Below are 19191 nucleotides of genomic sequence, written 5' to 3'. Positions count from 1 at the left end.
TCAGTCAATTAATGCTCCTTATTTGAAATTCTGATGCCAGTTTTTGAGGAACAAACTTGGTGTCAGAAGATCGAATCACCATCTTCCCTAAATGGCAGTGAGACTTTTCCTTTTCAAGCCATAGATAATTTTGGCAATTTCTTTACTTCTAAGATTGTGAAGATTTAAGAAGTGCTGGAATTGAGGCAAAGTCACTTGGCCTTGCCTTACTGTCAATTTCATTTGCTTTCTGTCACTTTCCTTCTCTCCCCCCCCCCACCCCATTTTTCTTATCCTTTTTCACTTGGCTGATAAGTTGTCAACAGACAGTTCAGCAGACTCTCCCCTTGTGCTACACATTTTTCCAGCTTTCCTGCTTCCATTTTTTCCTTTCCAAACCTTGAGAGGATTGCTGTCTCTCAACCTCAGCCTCGTTTCCTGACAATAAGAAGACATGCATCTTCCACAGGATTTCAAATGAAATTTTAAATTGCAATGAGTCATATTTTAAATATGCGAGTGGTCAAGGCCAACCACCTGTCAGCTGAGAGTGTACTATCTTTTGGCAGCCCTTGAGACCTTGGCCCAACAAATTTTTCTATCCCACCTTAGTTTCCTTACACAGCACTTTTCTGATTTCCACTATATTTTGAGGTCACACATTTTCCGCTGATTAGAACTGTTATACTTCTTGTTTTACTCTGTTACCCCTGGTATTCCTTGGGGTAAGTTCTACCCTCCCCTTTTTGTTCAACCTTTATATTCCTCCCTGGGATTCTTAATATTTTTTTAGTTTTAGTATCAAAATTATGGTAGCTAGGAATACAGCCCTGCACTTGCTTTAGATGCATGTTGCAGAAATGTTTGTTAATGTAATATGCATTTCCGTCTGGATATCATCATACCACCTTAACTGTGATGGGGTTCAAATAGTTTAACAACTGGTTCTCTGCCCTAATGACCGTTTTAAGTATTAAAAAATCGATATACCGAAAGGTAATTTATTATTTCATGTATTTAACACTTAAATAAGAACAACAAAAGAGGTACACAAAATTAGATTATGTTACCGTGTTTCCTCAAAAATAAGACTGGGTGTTTGTTTTTTTGTTTGACCAAAAGACCCATTAGATCTTATTTTCGGAGGGATGTCTTACTTTACAGCAGGTGGTGAGTGCGTGGGGGCAGGGCATGGACTGCGCATGCAGCGGCAGCCCAAGGCCAAAGTGCCGGCAGAGCACTGGATGGTTGGGGAGGGTGCTGAAGCAAGCTGGTGTCCTGTCTGCAGTGACCATGCCCATTGCCCCTTCCCTGCCAGAGCCGGAATGCCACCGTATTTACCATAAGTAGTGGTGCTGGTAGATGCCGGCCTTCCCTCTGGCAGGCCTGGGCAGCTACTAGAGAGTGACAGGCCCATTTCAGATGGGCCCGTGAGGGAAGGAAAAGTGGCCGAGTGAGAAGAGGCACCAAAAACAGCGGGGGTCCATTTGCCTGCCTGCCACATGCTCACCCTGCATTAGCCATGCTCTCCACGGTGTGCTGCAGCTGATCCGAGGCGTGGAGAGCACGGCTGACATGGGGCAAGCGTATAGCAGGTGCACACACAGACTCCGCTGTTTTCAGTGGCGCTTTGGTGCCTGGCCGGCTGGGAAAACCCCACTTCTCTCTCAGCTGTTTTTCCTCTTTCTTCTCCCCGCTCCTCCTTCCCTTGCACCGGCTGCTCCACTTCCTGCCTCTCCATTGCAGCACACATTGCAGCCCGGGATCCACTTTGGCAGTGGTGGGATTTGGGGGATGGTAAATCCCCATTTGTGGTATGTCCATCGACCAATCACCATGCTGCCTTTCAGAAGGGCACCAATAAAGCATGTATCCATGTGCACACCTGCCTCGTAAAATCCAACTTAAAACACTGACCCAGATCCGCAGGTCCTTGAGCCCTGAAAAATCAAGGAAGGACTTCATGCCCTGATATTACATGGCTAGACTACTACAGCAATTTGTTGATTGGGCCTCCTCATTGTCCTTTTTTCCTCTCATTCGGGTCCAAAACAACACTCTGAGACTCTGAGGTTTCTTTTGTAACTTGCCAGTTTTCTCAAGCTTCTATCTTGATATTGTCAACGCTGCTAACATCGAATGTTATTGCTTGACATGAGATGAAGAAGTAGCTATTTCATATGTTAAACTTGTGTATTGCTTTAAGACTGGTGTATTGTTTTAGTTTAAAATTGATGGGAGGGAAGAGTAGGAATGCACTTTGTAGGCCATTTGTCTCTCTAAAGAAGATAAGACTTTGGCGGTTCTTCTAACAGAAGGGAAGCTGATTCTTTAAATTAATTGGAGAATATGATTAATGACAAAATTAGAAAGGTGGAGAATTGTGTTTTAATATATTGTGCAAGGGGCGGAGATTTCAGATTCCAGCTTCCTTCGAGCAAGCATTTGCCGGTGTATTAGGCTAATAAAGGACTTTTAAGGTAAACAATGCCTCAGAGTCACTTGAAAAGCCCATACCTTGCAAACTTGACAGATATATTGGCTTCTTTTAGCTAGGTTACTGGTTAGACTCTTTCATTTGACATTCTAGTCTTTCAGTCACATACTCCAGCATATCTTCTTGCTACATTAACTTCTCATGCCTTGGTGACAATATGTTCTAGGGCTCATTGTTACTTCTGTTTGCTGCAATAACTTGTTTTCAGGTTTAAATGCATCCGGCATCAGTTTTATAAAGGTGGCTGCTTTGGACTATTTCGTTAGTAATAATATCATCAGCAATAGTAGTAGTAGCAGCAGCAGTTTATACAAGCCATAAATATTAATTAGAAATTGAATTAATAACATTTTTAAAGGGGGAATTGTGTTTTTTGATGTTCTACTCTAGAGGACACCCAATAGCTCTTTTGCTGTAATTTATCAATATAATTGGGTCATGTTTTATTCCTTCATGAAGCTAGTAGAAATGGGACAATTTGGATTGGGTTTTTAAATACACAGAAATATCCATACTCTTGCTGCTTGCCTTAAAAAAAGTGAATGTATGGTATCTAGTTAATTTATTGTTCCAGCTAGGCCTTAGCTCATGCACATATGTTGTTTGTTGGGTTGTTACATTGAGATACAATTTTATTTTCATTATATAGTGTATTTTGGTTTGCATATGATACATAATAACTTGCATACTTGTGATGTACTTAATTAAAGGCAAAAAATAAAATTGCTATTGTTTGCTGGCTTGGGATTCATGAATATAAATGGAATTCCCATTTGATGTCTAAAGTCCTGCAGTTTTGAGGTTTAATAAAGCGTTTTATTTTCTTCCACATAAGGTTTTGGTTTTAATAGGCAGTGGGATTGTCTGATTGGAAGCAGATGTTCTTCATTTCAGAAATGCTGTGAACCCGGGTAGAGTATTTGGAGGAGGAGGAGGAAATGGAATACTTTATTTCCAAATCATAATTACTTAATTCTTATAGATTATTTTTCCACGTATTCAGATATTTTGAACATGGCAGATCTTACAAAATTGATTGCCTTTACTTGCTTACAAAGCATAACAGATGAGGCTGTACTAAAATCATATCATATAATGCACCCAATTCAATGAGAAAGTGTTTCTACAGCTTACCAAAATATACTTTATAATCAATCCCCACTTCCATGAATCAATGAAGAAGCAGAGAATTCAAAGGAAGCTATAGCAAAGGAGGAACTTATTTTCACCTCTGTTACACTGTATAGCAATGCCATTAATTATAGCCTGGCACAATTAATTATCTGTGGACTGCTAGAAATCCTGGCTTCATTTCAACAAAGTTGGTGAGTCACATACAAAATCAACCTTCATGTGCCATTTCTACAACTATAATCCAGTGCCAGAATTGCATCTTGGATCCTAAGTGTGATTTAAATTTAAGAACCAGAAGGATGATCAGAGTCAGCAACTGTACAAGAAGAGCACGGGACATCTAGATTCAATGGTGATATGGAACAATACAGAGGATCAGTTATGGAGAAAAGATACTTGCAGTTAATTCTAGAGAAGCAACCCCATCTCCAAGCATGAGGACTTCCAAAAACAGTATGAAGTATGACAAACTTATAAGGGACGTGGTGGCTCAGTGGGTTAGGACACTGAGCTTGTCGATCAAATGGTCGGCAGTTTGGCGGGTCGAATCCCGAGTGCCACGTAGCAGAGTGAGCGCCTGTTACTTGTCCCAGCTTCTGCCAACCTAGCAGTTCAAAAGCACGTAAAAATGCAAGTAGAAAAATAGGGACCACTACGGTGGGAAGGTAACAGCGTTCCGTGCGCCTTTGGCGTCTAGTCATGCCGGCCACATGACCACGGAGACGTCCTCAGACAAGCGCTGGCTCTTCGGCTTTGAAACGGAGATGAGCACTGGCCCCTAGAGTCGGAAACGACTAGCAAGCATGTGCGGGGGAACCTTTCCCTTTACCTATGACAAACTTGTCCATAGACCCAAGCCCCCAAGATGAGAAAATAAACAGAATGTAAGAAAATAACAGAGTTCGAAGAGACCTTGGAGATCTTCTAGAATCGAGTAGTCCAACCCCCTGCTCATGCAGGAAACCCTGTACCATTTCAGACAAATGGTTGTCCAATCTCTTCTTAAAAACTTCCAGTGTTGGAGCATTCACAACTTCTGGAGGCAGGTTGTTCCACTGATTAATTGTTTTGTCTGTCAGGAAGTTTCTCCTTCGTTCTAGGTTGCTTTTCTCCTTGATTAGTTTCCATCTGGTGCTTCTTGTCCTGCCTTCATGTGCTTTGTCCTACATTGGTATTTTTCAAAGGTATACCATAAAGGTTGGGGTATTTTTTAAGATACTCCTAACCTTAAGGTGTCCAAGGAGTTAAACATCATCACCCAAACCTTAAATTGGGCCTGGAAATGAACTGAGAGCCCATGGTCTAGTACAGTGTTTCTTCATCTTAGCAACTGTAAGGAGTGTAGCTTTCCCTAGACAGCATGCTGGAAACGGTTAGTGGGAAAGACCTTGGGGGATGGGAGAAAGAGGAAGGATCAGATAGAAGAAGCCCACAGCTTGCATAATACCCATAGAAAGAAGATTCAGAAAGGAGCCTCCCTAACTTCTAAGGCTGTAAAAGAGATGGCAAGAAATTTGTAGTATCAGACTTGAAAGATGAATGTAATCTTACAATAAGGTAGAGTTACCAATAAAGGAAAATATTTGTAGCTGAAGAATGAACCGTGGGGTCCTTGGTGCTCTCTGAGCTTGGTTGTTTTCCTGCAGACGTTTCATTAGCCAAACTAGGTAACATCATCAGCGCTATAAGGAGTGTGGCTTGCCCTCATTTTATATTCTAGTGGCTTGCCCTCTCAGGGTTGGTGGGGATGGTAGTCCTCTAAGACTAATACTTTGGTTGGGCTGTTTACTGTTGGCTTGTTTGGCAGTTCCTTCATTGGGATGTAATAATAATAATAATAATAATAATAATAATAATAATAATAATAATAATAATAATAATAAGAAGAAGAAGAAGAAGAAGAAGAAGAAGAAGAAGAAGAAGAAGAAGAAGAAGAAGAAGAAGAAGAAGAAGAAGAAGTTGTTGTTGTAGTAGTAGTAGTTGGAAGGGACCTTGGAGGTCATCTAGTCCAACCCCCTGCTCAGGCAGGAAACCTTATACCATTTCAGGCAAATGGCTGTCCAGTCTCTTCTTAAAAACCTCCAGTGTTGGAGCATTCACCACCTCTGGAGGCTGGTTGTTCCACTGGTTAATTGTTCTAACTGTCAGGAAGTTTCTCCTTAGTTCTAGGTTGCTTCTCTCCTTGATTAATTTCCATCCGTTGCTTCTTGTCCTGCTTTCAGGTGCTTTGGAGAATAGCTTGACTCCCTCTTCTTTGTGGCAACCCCCGAGATATTGGAACACTGCTATCATGTCACCCCTCACCCTTTTCTTCATTAAACTACACATACCCAGTTCCAGCAACCGTTCCCTATATGTTATTTATTTGATTGTTGGTCTGATGTTAACCTTGGAGTTAATCTATGCTAATCTGAGTGCTAATTGCTAGTAGGGAAGTGTTTTGGTCTTTTGATTTCCTTTTGGGCTGGTTGATTGTCTCTTTTGCATAATATATAGATATTGTTTTTATGTCTATGTGCCTATTGGTGGCTAATTTGTTAGAGTGCCTGACTTGTAGAAATTCCATTTCTAGACAGTGTGTTTGGACTTGGTTTGGTCTACGGTGCTCACAAAGTAGAATTAGCTCATTGAGTTTCTGGTCTAGCCTGCCTTCCCTACCTGGCAAGGATGATACATGCTGACGGGGGAATTCTGGCAGTTGTAATCCACACATCTTAAAATTGCCAAACTCTGGAAAACACTGGCCTATATGACAGCATGTGGCTGAATGGCTGTATTGCAAACATATGGATATTGCTTTAATGTCACAATTGGGACTACAGCACATGAAAAATATATATAACTCTGTGGTATTCTGTAGGCTTAATGCAAACTGTGTTTTCCCCAATACTGTTTTTCTGGAGAAGAGAAGACAATCTGTTATTGGTTCAGATTCCAATGGATCTCAGTAGAAATCCTTCCTGTGTGTTCTGCTCCTGTCCTGGTTTTAATTGTGGTCACTGTGTAACCACAACAAGGCAATATGGGAAATGGAATCACAAAATAAAAGGCGTTCTCCAATCACAGCATGCCTGCAAGGCTCAATGCTGCCACTCTTCTTACCTGAAGCTGCAAAATTAAATCTGCTGAACATCTGATGGTCGGGCTTGACATTCCACAGGAAAGGGCCCGTTTCAGCCTCAAACAGTCTGCTGCTTTTCCTTATTTAGATAGAATGTATATTGTACTATTGATATGTGTTTAAATGTCTAATGCAAATGTGCATTCTCAAAGCCATTAAATTGAATTAATCTGTGATAAATCACATGCTTTTACTTAGAGAAACTAGAAGAGGTTTTGGTGTCAGACCACTCCATCTATACAGTATTTTTTGCAAGAAAATAATTAACTTAGACAAAGCAAGGATAGTTTGGAATCTCTCTCTCTCTCTCTCTCTCTCTCTCTCTCTCTCTCTCTCTCTCTCTCTCTCTCTCTCTCTCTCTCTTACACACACACACACACACACACACACATACAAACACATCCAGGCACAAATATGCTCAGTAACCTGCATAGATTACTACAGTATGTTATACTGTAGCTGCGTAGCTTTGAAGATCATTTGGTAACTTCAATTAAGCTTTAACCTGGACTATCTGATAGAAGAATGCAGAGATAATAATGAAGATTTTCAGGAATAGGGAAAATACAGGAGAACTCAGAACTAAGAAAAGAGAGGGAGAAAGAAAGAAAGAAAGAAAGAAAGAAAGAAAGAAAGAAAGAAAGAAAGAAAGAAAGAAAGAAAGAAAGAAAGAAAGAACTTTCCACACCAGTCAGTTAGAACTGAAGAAGCTTCTTGGATGAGAAGCAAAACGTTTTCAAAGAACACCACCCACCCCACCCACCCACCCAAAAAATCCAGTTGCCTTTAGGAAAAAGCACCTTTTGGACAACTGTACTGTTTGTTTTTATTTTTTAAAAGTAACCGTTTTCCTCCATGAAAATAACAGGAATGTCACGCTGGATCAGAACAACAGAAAGGGGAAGGAAGCAAAAGGCTTAAGCCCCTATCATGGACCAGATCACACACCTGTTTTTTTACAATTCCCAGAGCAGTCAGGCTGATAGATTCCACCTCTCTAGAGTGGTTCTTAATTCCATTTGGATTCCACTGTGTTGTGGATGGCAATGTTAGTCAACTCAGATTTCCTCATTGATACATTTTGAGTCTATAAAATGAAATGGCACAGGCTACAAAGCATAGAACATAGAATAACAGAGTTGGAAGGGACCTTGGACGTCTTCTAGTCCAGGGGTCACCGAACCTTTCTGGGTTGGTGGCCCAGAGGGAAAGGGAGGGGCAGACACCTTTACGCACGCATGCGCACACACCCAAATGTAGCTGCGTGTCCATACGCATGAACGGGCCCGCAAGCATGCACACTCCATAAATGGGGCTGCTAGCGCTGGCGCGAGGGTCATGCCGAGGCTAGCGCAGGTGCGAAGGTCATGCCAAGTCTAGTGCCATGGCTAACGCCAGCGTGAGGATCACACCAAGACTAGTGCTAATGCAAGAATCATACCAAGGGTCACACCGAGGCTAGCGCAGGCACAAGGGTCATGCCGAGGCTAGCTCTGGTGCGAGAGTCACAGCAAGAGTCACGGCAATTCTAGCACCGGCAAAAGGGTCACATTGAGGCTAGTGCCGAGGCTAGCACAGGCACCAGGATAGTGCCAAGGCTAACACAGGCATGAGGGTCGTGCTGAGGCTAGCGCTGAGGCTAGCGCCGCGTGAGAGGCACGCCAAGGGTTACGCTGAGGCTAGCACCAGCGCAAGAGGGGGTGAGCATATGCACACATGTGCACGCACTGGCCAGCCATTTATGTGGTCCAGTGGCCAAGAGGCCACAGCCTGGTAGTGGGCCATGGCCCATAGGTTGGGTACCTCTGTTCTAGTCCAACCCCCTGCCCAGGCAGAAGACCCTATACTATTTCAGATAAATGATTGTCCAGTGTCTTTGTGAAAGCCTCCAGTGATGGAGCACCCACAATTTCTGAAGTGGGAGACTGTGAGTTCTAGTTCCACCTTAGCCATGAAAGCAACTGGGTGACTTTGGGTTAATCAGTCTCTCTCTCAGCCCAACCCACCTTGCAGAGTCGTTGTGAAGAAAATAGGAGGAGGAAAGTGTTTTTGGATACTTGAGTTATTTGTAACTCGCTGCCTTGAGTTATTTGTAAAAATAATAAAGGCAGGATAGAAATAAATAAAATAAATGTAACCATCCTCTGAACAAAAGGTGGTTTCCTGTCCTTTTATCCTTAAAAACATTTTCTGTAGATTGGAATTCTGGCAAGTAGGAAGAGTCTTGAATGATAGCACTGCTCTAATTAAAAACAGAAACAAAGATGGCTGGAGATTTTTTTTTCATGTTTTCCAGACACCAGACCATGGCAGAGGCTTCTGTAAATTAAATGGGAACTGGTAAAACTTAATCAAAACAAACTGAAAGTGACCCACAGTCCCTTGCATCCAGCTTGGTTGCTTAATTAACCCTTTTATAATTTCACACTTATTTGACAGTGCTGTTCAATTAAGGAGCAACCATATTGCAATAAATTATTTTTAAACACATTTCACAGATAAATGTGACTGTGATAACGCAGAGAAGCTAAATGTGTATATATCTACCCGCATATTTGAAGTCTTTGGAGATTTCAGCACAAGGACTTTGAGAGAGCAGTTTATCCTTAGTGCCAGAGCTGCTATATGCAACTACAAAGAGCATTCTCTGGAGTGATTGAAGGTTTCCTAATTGGAAAGAGTGGAAAAGAAAATCTCTTCATATGTTGGAAACCAACATGTCATAGAGACAGACTGCTTTTGTTGATAGTCAGGCTGGGTCTGACTATCAGACTATCAGACTGCTGAATAAGTCACAAATAGATTCACACTGTATGCCAACCATAAACCGTGAATGAGAAACTCCACAAGCCAAAATGAACTAAGCCACTGGTTTTGTAAGCACAAAGGGGAGTTTTATTTGGTTTCTGGGCCCCATGGTCGAGTACTCAAATACGCAGCCTTCACTGGCTGTTTAACATAATGCAGACCAGGAAAATCTTTTCCATAATTAAGTTGAACCTATAAACTGAACAAAATGTAACTGTCTATCTTCTTGTATAAGGATTCTGAAGCATCTCTCTTGAGAGGTTCAGATTTTGTTCCAAGGCAGGGCATTACATATCCCATACATACGTTAAATCATCCTTCATGCTTTGCCCCCTTTCTTAACCTGTATCAGCAGTGGATTTCTGAATGACCAGAATTCCAGATTATTTCATCCATTTTCAGCTTTATAGAATAAAAAAGCAACCTGAGAACTTTTGTGGTTTCCACACCTCTTTGTTGATTTCCTTCTTTCTCTCTCATCCCTTCCCCCATTTCCATCTGTAATTTGTTCCTTCTGAAAGCCACATCTGGTATTGGGGTACAGGAGAGGGATGATGGTGAAAATAAAATCAGTCACTGGCAAAAGGGCTTCAGGTGGAAATCAAAGCCAATTCCTCAGGAACTGTTAAGCTCCAGGTAAATGTGAAAACTAAGATTCACTCAAATATGAAACCTTCAAATATATGTCAGATATCAGGTGCAAAGAATCAGGACCATATATTAAGCTGCAGCTCAGAAGATTTATTGCTCAGGCCTATACACAAGAATCTTGTCAACTAAAGTTTAGTGCTAAACTGGTGCCAGAAAAGAATTCAACAGAATTCTTTTCAACAGAATTCAAGAGGGGTTAGACTTAAACCCTTTGTGGGAATGTAACAACTCTAGGCTGATGACATGCTTAACTCTACCACCAGCTCTGCCTGCTTTTCTCCTACAGCAGGAGCAAGATCAGTGATTCCTTCAAACAGGAAAGTGGGGACTTTTTACTGAGACAGGGGGTAGTCAGGAGTTTCATGTTTTTCCAGTATTCCCTCCTTGGGCTCACCTGCACAGCCAGATTGCTACATCATCATCAGAGAACAACAACTATTTCTGGAAGACAAAAATGGCTAACATTCCCTGTATTCATTCTTTGTCCTCTGTGAATATGCCCTCCAGGCACATTTTTCTGCTCCACTTTCAAAGGAGCATTTTCCTATTTCTGTCACTCAAATGCTGCTAACTGGTTTCCCTTTTACTTCCTTGTCCCAAAGGTGCATTTTTCACAAGGCAACTTTCTTATTTTTCTTGGAGATATTTTGCTTCTCATCAAAGAAGCTTCTTCAGCTCTGACTGGATGGTGGGGAATGACTGTTACTTCCTTCTGTGCCGGCCTCTTCACTTTGTTTTCTTCACCCTGCCTTTCCTGAATAATATTTTGTTAAAGCAGTCTTGCCTACCAGCACTGTGTTTTGAATACTTGCCTTGTACGTAGCATTTCTTTTAATTATGATTTTTCTTTCCTTGAGCTATCTACTTTTCTATAGGGTTGCTGTTTTTAATGCCTAGCAGTACACCATTTCATTATTTTTTCCAGTCACTTGAGGAAAATAGTCCTTCACTGGACTTATTTGCTAGAAGAAGAAGGAAAAAGCCCATGAGAAAAGTTGATTGCTCAGAGAAAGAAAAATAGTAATTGAGATGAGATGTGATGAGTTGGGTTGGGTTGGGGAGTCAATCAAGATTTGAATCAGGAATGTTCTGTATGTATTGGAGCAAAAGAGCAAAAAGTGAGCTCCATCCTTAACTGGTGCTGCAAAGGAAGAGCAATATTGCCTACACTCTTTCTTCATGTTTATCACCTGAAATTTGGCCTATGTTTAGATGTGGGTTTAGCACTTTTTCAACAGAGATCACAAACAAAATTTAGAACTAGTCCAACTGACAGTGACCCATCACTCAGGTATTTATTTATTTTTTTATTTTAATTCCCATTTATATCCCGCCCTTCTCCGAAGACTCAGGGCGGCTTACAAGCTTAGCAGTAGCCTTCATTCTATGTATATGCCTGCTTGTTAGGGCTTTCGCCCCCCCAAGCGGCATTATTACAAAGTCAGCTTAATTGCCCCCAACAATCTGGGTCCTCATTTTACCTAACAAAGTTGCTAAATCTTCCATCTCAAGAATCCACCTACATTTGCAGAATCCCACATCACTTCCTATTAGAAAGGCAACTGGCAGTTGCTTTTTCTGCTGGCAGGCAACCCTCAGGAGGAAATGAAAGAAAAACAAGGGGAATCTAGCAATCACTTTCCTTAATTTAGCTCATATTAAAATTGCAAGGTCAGCATCATTTTCTGCATTTGTTTCCTGAATGGGATCCAGCAATTTAATTACTGTTAACTTATGTCAACGTGCCTTGTGCCAACTCAAGGGCTGATGGATCACGTATCAATCCTTCTTTCTGGGCTCCGCATGTGGGTGAGGAAGGAAGTGTTTTAAGTGTCGCCTTTTCTTTTGTGACTATTGTTCCTGCTCCTGTTATTCAACTGTACACACCATTTATGCTTGACTTTGTCTTCAAGTAGAAACCTGCTCTCTAGATCTTTTTATGTGGATAATACTTTATAACAAAAAAGTAGGCCAACACATTTTATTTAAACGCATGAGGTGAGCTTGCATCTTATAGTAAAATGTGTGAGTGCCAAAAGATACTGTCAGACCTCCTGATTTTTAACTGCAACAGACTAACTGGGTTCTCTTCCTCCAGTGTGACAAATATGTAGAACAGATTTTCCTAAGCTTGAGCCTGTTTGGTTGAACACAACAGACTTCCCACCCCATTTAGATGTCTTTCGTGGTAGTGTTACATCTTTTACCTCTCTGGAGCATCAGGATCCTTCACTTTTATTTTGAAATGTACATTCCACTAGGCTACCTCTCCAAAACACTCCTGAATTTATGATCCCCAAGAATATATATCTCAACACACTGTGTATGCCGCTGTGTATGCCGTTCCAAAGCTGCTGCTCCTTATTTGATCATATCATCTGCAGCTTAAATGAAATGCTACTATTTAAATTTATGCACTAAGTATGCTAGTTCACTATCTTAATAGAAAAGATAAAAGATAAAAAAGAAAATTAAAATAATAGAGACAGTGGCTTTTTAAAGTGACAATATGAATGCCAATGCGCTGGAAAGTGACAACTCTGGTTATCCATGTATCTTGTCTGTGGATGACTACATGTGAAAAGTCCAATTAAACTCTCATGAAGATCCAAATATAAGCCTTAAGGAATGGCACCACCTGGTGGCTTTAATGGGAATGACCACAAGGCATTTTTTCTTTCCTTTAGCGCTGTGAGCAATCTTTATACATCATCTGATATATCTGAAATTATGACAAGATATCGTGACCACTCTCACCAAATGACTATTGTGGGAGAAAATGGACAAATAGCTGCTGTGAAGGGTACGACCATTCATAGGTCACCCCCAGATGCTTTCAATCCATCTAGCATATGCTGATATTTTTCTTCTGCTTAAGGGGACATGTTTTTAAATAAAATATTCACTTTGTCTGGACCTATGTGCCTCCCAGGTTCATTCTTATTAATGGATTGTGCTAAATTATAAGATATATAATTATAAAGAATATAATGAGAGACGAATTTCAGAAATATGCCATGCATATTTTACAGATGTTATAGAAATTTCAGAAACTGCAATTTGCATATGTGCAGCTTTAAAGTTTCGTCCGATGTAACTGATTTTGATGACAAATTACATATGATTTTTTTTCTGGAAAACTGCATGGGATCCATGAAGTCAAACAATGTACTAACCGCACCTGGAGTTGTTCTCTCTCATTTAGCTTTTGGCTGTCTTAAATTCCAATATTTTTAATGAATCTCTTTTTTCTGCTCTTCTCCTCTCCTCTCCTCTCCTCTCATTTTGTTATAAATGGCCTTACTGATACATTTCAGAACTGTTCTCTCTGTGGGGAATCAACCTGAATTTAACACATCTGGGTTTTTATTGCAAACCATCACCAAGCTTTCTGCATATAATTAATTAGGCATTGGAGTTTTTGTGGTTTATCCCTTTACCTCTTAATGTGAAAAACAGAATTCATTTTCTTCTCTGGAAAAGAAAATGTCAACAGTTTGTGCTCGGGTCAGTTGGCTACTCTACATTCTGAATGATTAGCTAAAACATCTGTTGGAGGGGATCCTAACTGAACTGGAAGGACAATTGCAATTTGTGGGCCATTTTCAACAAACAAGGATTAGATTTTTTTTCCCCCCAACTGTAGTGCCAGATAGTATATGTGACTTTCTCAATGCTTCAGAAATTAGAAGGACAATGAAAATGATTATTGAAAACTTTGATGACTGAAGATGTTTCCACTGCCAGAAGCTCAACTGTCAAGCACCTGGAAAGGGGCCTTTTCCACTGTGACTCCAGACTATGGAACACTCTATAGTCTATTAGGATAGCAATCTATGCTTGTAATAAACATTTGATTTCACACACACACACACACACACACACACACACACACACAAACCCCTTGTATTTGGGGAAATGATGAAAACTTATCTTTTTCTCCAGACTTTTGTTAGTGGGTGATTTTGTTTTCAACAGAACTACTTTTCTCTTGTTTTAATTGGATTGAGTTTATTATTAATGTTTTATCATCCATATTGTTAATTACTGCTGCTTTGAGTATAGGCAGACAGAAAAGTGGAATGTATACTTAATAAGTAATTCTGGAGAACTCTTTAGATTGGGTTAAAATTATTTACATTGGGAAATTTCCAAAGCATGAATAACTGGGTTTTTCATCTAATTTTAATTTGGAAAGAAACAGATTTGCTTGTTCAGCCATATGAAAGTTGATGTTTCTTTTTTTTATTCTTAAAGTAATCAGATAGAAAAAGTAGACATGGAATTTGTCAGCATTATGTTTGGGATGTCTGTCTGTTGCAAAATAGAACTTATTTAGTTATGATGCCTAAAATAGGTTTTTACACATTTAACTTAATAAAGGAAATTCACATGAGGGATTCATTTCAGCAAAATGCTGATTGTTTCCATTTCCCCATCAACATTTAAAAGTTTGGCTACGCTGAATCTATCTTGGAACTATCTTCTTTTCATAATGATCCTTAAATAATGGCAGAAGAGACACAAACTGAATTAATGCAAAAATCTAAGACGCTGAAAACTTATGGATGGAATAGAACTACTATATCTGAACTGCAGAAAGCCATATGACCGCAAAGGGTTAGCAGAATGTATGCCTCAGTAAGAACGCTTGTGGTCCAAAAAGACAAGGAAAATGTATTGAGGAACTGACGTGCTCTGGTAGAAAATGCATCTCTGGGTTGGTTTGTTTTTTTTATGAGGGGAGGGAAAATGAGAGGAAACAGCTTTTCAATAGGAATCAAGCTGAAGGAGAAAGTCATTCAATTAGGAGAAAGCAGGAGAGAGCAGAGCTAATGAAAGGAATACAAAGAAAGTCTCTTGCTTTGTATAGCTAATTTTAATGTTTTTAGAAATCAGATGAATGGGTGCAAGAAGTTGATGCTTCTGGAACTGCATCTCCAACAGGAAAATTGAGTTAATCATTCAGTTGTTCTGCCTTTCTAAATATAGTTGGGTACACTCAATCTCTGAGGCCATCTTGCATTGATGAATGCTATACTGGATTGGAAAGCATTCAAGAACCTCAACTTATTAAGTTCTGTTGTGTGCATTATGGTGGGAATCCATGGACCAAGTTTTTTGTTCTTATATCCAACAACTTTTGTCACATATCCCTATGTGGAGCAGAGAAAAGATTAGGTTATATTCTTCAAATGGGATGCCAATAGAGACACCACTGTGGGACACTCACCATCATTCTCAATCTGGTGCCACCATTATAAGAAACATAGAAATGTATCAGGATCTTTTTCACTTCCCTCATCTTAGAGACTTGCATTCAGCATAACCTGAAGGGCTATTTTGTAAATGCTCAGTGGAATACCACCTTTGTCACTATGGTGCTGACCAGTAGAGGATGTCATTCAGTATTCCATTGTCATACTGGTGAGACTGGGGGGAAAACATTGGTGACAGACAAACCTAAGGGGCTTCATGCAGAACTACTTAATTATCATCTTGCAGATAATCAAGAATTCGGCAGCATCTTTTCCAGCTAAGTAGTTTTATTAAAAGGCATAAGCGTTTAAGACTGCAACACACTTCATCAGAAAACCATTCTGTGCATCTAATGAACTGAGTTGCAACTCATGAAAACTGATATTTTTTAATAAAATGTGTTAGTTGGAAAACATACTACCAGATTTCTCTTATTGCCGTAGACTAACACAGCTCTCCTCCTACAAAGTTTTTTTTTATTATCTATCAAGTCACTATTTTTATTAAGTTTTGTTTAAAACCCAGAAACAACTTTTTAAGCTCCAAATAGCACCACTGGTTTAATTCAACTTAGTTTCTTTGTGTGGTACACTTGATTTTATACATGTTGCATTTCCTTTGATTACTATTATTTTTCTTTTCTTTTTTTGTTTAAGGTAAAGGTTCCCCCGCACATGCGTGCTAGTCGTTTCCAACTCTAGGGGCCGGTGCTCATCTCCATTTCAAAGCCGAAGAGCCAGCACTTGTCCGAGGACGTCTCCGTGGTCATGTGGCCGGCATGACTAGACACCAAAGGCGCACGGAACGCTGTTACCTTCCCACCGTAGTGGTCCCTATTTTTCTACTTGCATTTTTACCTGCTTTTGAACTGCTAGGTTGGCAGAAGCTGGGACGAGTAACAGGCGCTCACTCTGCTACGCGGCACTCGGGATTCGACCCACCAAACTGCCGACCATCTGATCGACAAGCTCAGCGTCCTAACCCACTGAGCCACCGCGTCCCTTTTTTTGTTTCTTTAGTACACTGTTATTACAACCTGCAATAAGTAAACTTATTACTTCCTTACAGTAAACAGTTATGTATTACTTCCTTACACATTTGCATAACCAGTGGGTCTTGAATAGAATAGGTAAACCTCTGGTTGAATACTCATAATAGGATTGCATTTCCTCTGTAGGACCACAAATGTTCTTGTATCTGGTACTAAAAGACTATCTTCACTGATGTAACCTGTATCAATCACTCTGAAATTTGTATCAGAAGTTCCACATATGTTCCCACTTATGCAGAGAACTAGTTCATAAAAAACCATGCTTTCCCATCAATAGCCCTACTTCTGTGAAATACTTTACATTAAGGATGTAAAGGATCACTGAAGGCCATTAAAAATGTTTCCCAAACTAATTTGTCCTTTATTGCTTTCTGCTAAAAAAGTCTGGCTGGCTAATTAAGAGAGAGATTCCCATTAAAGTTGGCCTGTAATATTTTTAACTGGATAAATAAGAGTAGAGGACTAAATAGGCTTTGACAAACTATTGAATTAAAACGTTACCCTTTCATGATTTCAGCAGTTAAAATTTTCAGCAAGCAGCTGAAGATGCCAGTGAGAATGTTGTTTAATTGCCTTTTTTTTGGAGAGAAGAGCAGTCAATGCCCTTATTCAGGCATGTCCCAGGCAGAGAACAGAGCTTTGCTACTACCACCTTCTGAGTCAGAAAATAAGCCCCCAGCCAAAATTTCAGCTCTCTGAAAATTGCAAATTCTGCTTAAGAGCCCTTTAACAGTCCAGTCTTTGTCTGGAAAGAGGAAGCCTCTACCTAGCCACACTATGACTATATTCACAAGATGCATTTGCTCACAGTTATATGAACTTCCATTGGGATTCTATTTTAAGGGTACCGTAATTTATGCTGGGTTCTAATGCAGAGGAATGTTTTTTTTTTCTAATTCTTTGCCCTTTCAAAAATATTCTAACTTATTAACTGCAGAGTAGGTACAAATTGTATATTTTTTTAAAAAAAAAGACAAAAGCCTAGGAACACGTGGTTTTAGACTACCCAGGTTGGCATGGCCTCTTAATGTTGAGCATGGAAGGAGTTCCAAGAGCAACATCATTCTGTACATCAGAGATAATTAAAAACAAAACAAAACAGAATTCTCAAAAGGAAGTTTCCTCCACATAATTGCTTATTATTATGATTGGTCATACAGTTAGCCAGGTATTTAGACTGGATTTGGCATTTTTATTCACTTATTGAGCCCTTCCTCAGGACTTGGGATAGGCAAATATTATCGTTATATACCCCACAACACAAATCAGAGCTACCAGTTGTGGTGTTGGCCTTCATTTGCATTGAATTCTTCCCAAGAACCAAGGATATCATAATGTCAATGTAGTATATGTGTGGATCCAAGCACTATGGAGTTTTGTAACTGACAGATGGAAATTTTGTCAATGCCACATTTTCTAAGCACCATCCAAGATTTTTTGTCATGGCACTCAGTGAGCCGATAACCATTGAGTCCACCACTGCCAATTTATGCCATTATCTTGATACTTTTTATCTTCTCCAATTCTTTGTCTTCTATTCTACTATCTCCTAGTATTGCTACATCAATTACCCACACTTTCTTTAACCACAATTACACCGGGTATGTTATGCACCAAGATTTTATCATTTTGTACTCAAAAATTCCACAACATTTTAACCTGCTCGTTTTCAACTACTTTTTAAGCTATATGTTCCCATTCATTTTTCATTACTGGAAAATGATAAATTTTTACAGATGTTAATAATTATTATATTGTAATAGTCAACATAATTGACAGTATTATTACACACAATAACAGTATTATTATAATTAAATCATTAAAATAATATTACTATAATTGAATTATTACACACAGTAATTACTATAATTACCATTATTATTATTCACGGCTAATCTACAGTTAGATTCACAATCTAAGACTGATAGAAGCTTAATAATTCAAGAATTGACCAAGGACCTAAGGATTATTTAGTAGCATCTAAGAATATAGGCAGTTCTAATCAGGCTGGGTGTTTGTAAAATTAGGATCTTCAAATTTTATAAATTCAATATTTCCAGATATTTAGAGAGTCCTTTTATACACGTTGCATTTCCTTTGATTACTATTATTTTTCTTTTCTTTTTGCAATCACAATTTGTATAAGAACAGATTTGTTTTTCCATAGAAGTTTATTTCAATTCAGTTATTCAGTTATTCTTTTTACAATTATGGAGGGTCAGCCAGATATTTATCTTTATTAGACTTATATACAGCCCTTCTCCCGTAGGACTCAGGGTGGTTCACAAGGTTTTTAAAATAACTGGATTTGGCATTTTTATCCATCTATTTCTTCCCAAGTATCTGGGATAGAGAGATGTTTGATATTTATTATTATTGTTTCAGTATTCTTCATCAACCCAGGGTAATTCTAATGCCATCCAAAATGTTTAGAAAATAAGCTGATTTATACCAAAAAAAGCTACAGGTCCATCTAGTGGACATTATCTGCTTCTAAACACAGACACATAGCTAAACTGCCGACTCCCAGCATTCCACATTATTGGTCAGGCTAGCTCAACAACCCCTTACACCTCATAGCAATATGGCTGAATTGCATATATTTAATTCTTTTGATGGAATATTATTGCATTTTATTTTTATTTATATTATAGCCATAAGAAAATATTTGCCGTACAGACACATAGGCAA

The sequence above is a fragment of the Vipera ursinii genome, assembly GCF_947247035.1.
Source record: "Vipera ursinii genome assembly, chromosome: 3".
Taxonomy (NCBI): Eukaryota; Metazoa; Chordata; class Lepidosauria; order Squamata; family Viperidae; genus Vipera; species Vipera ursinii.
Note: the sequence above shows the minus strand (reverse complement) of the source record.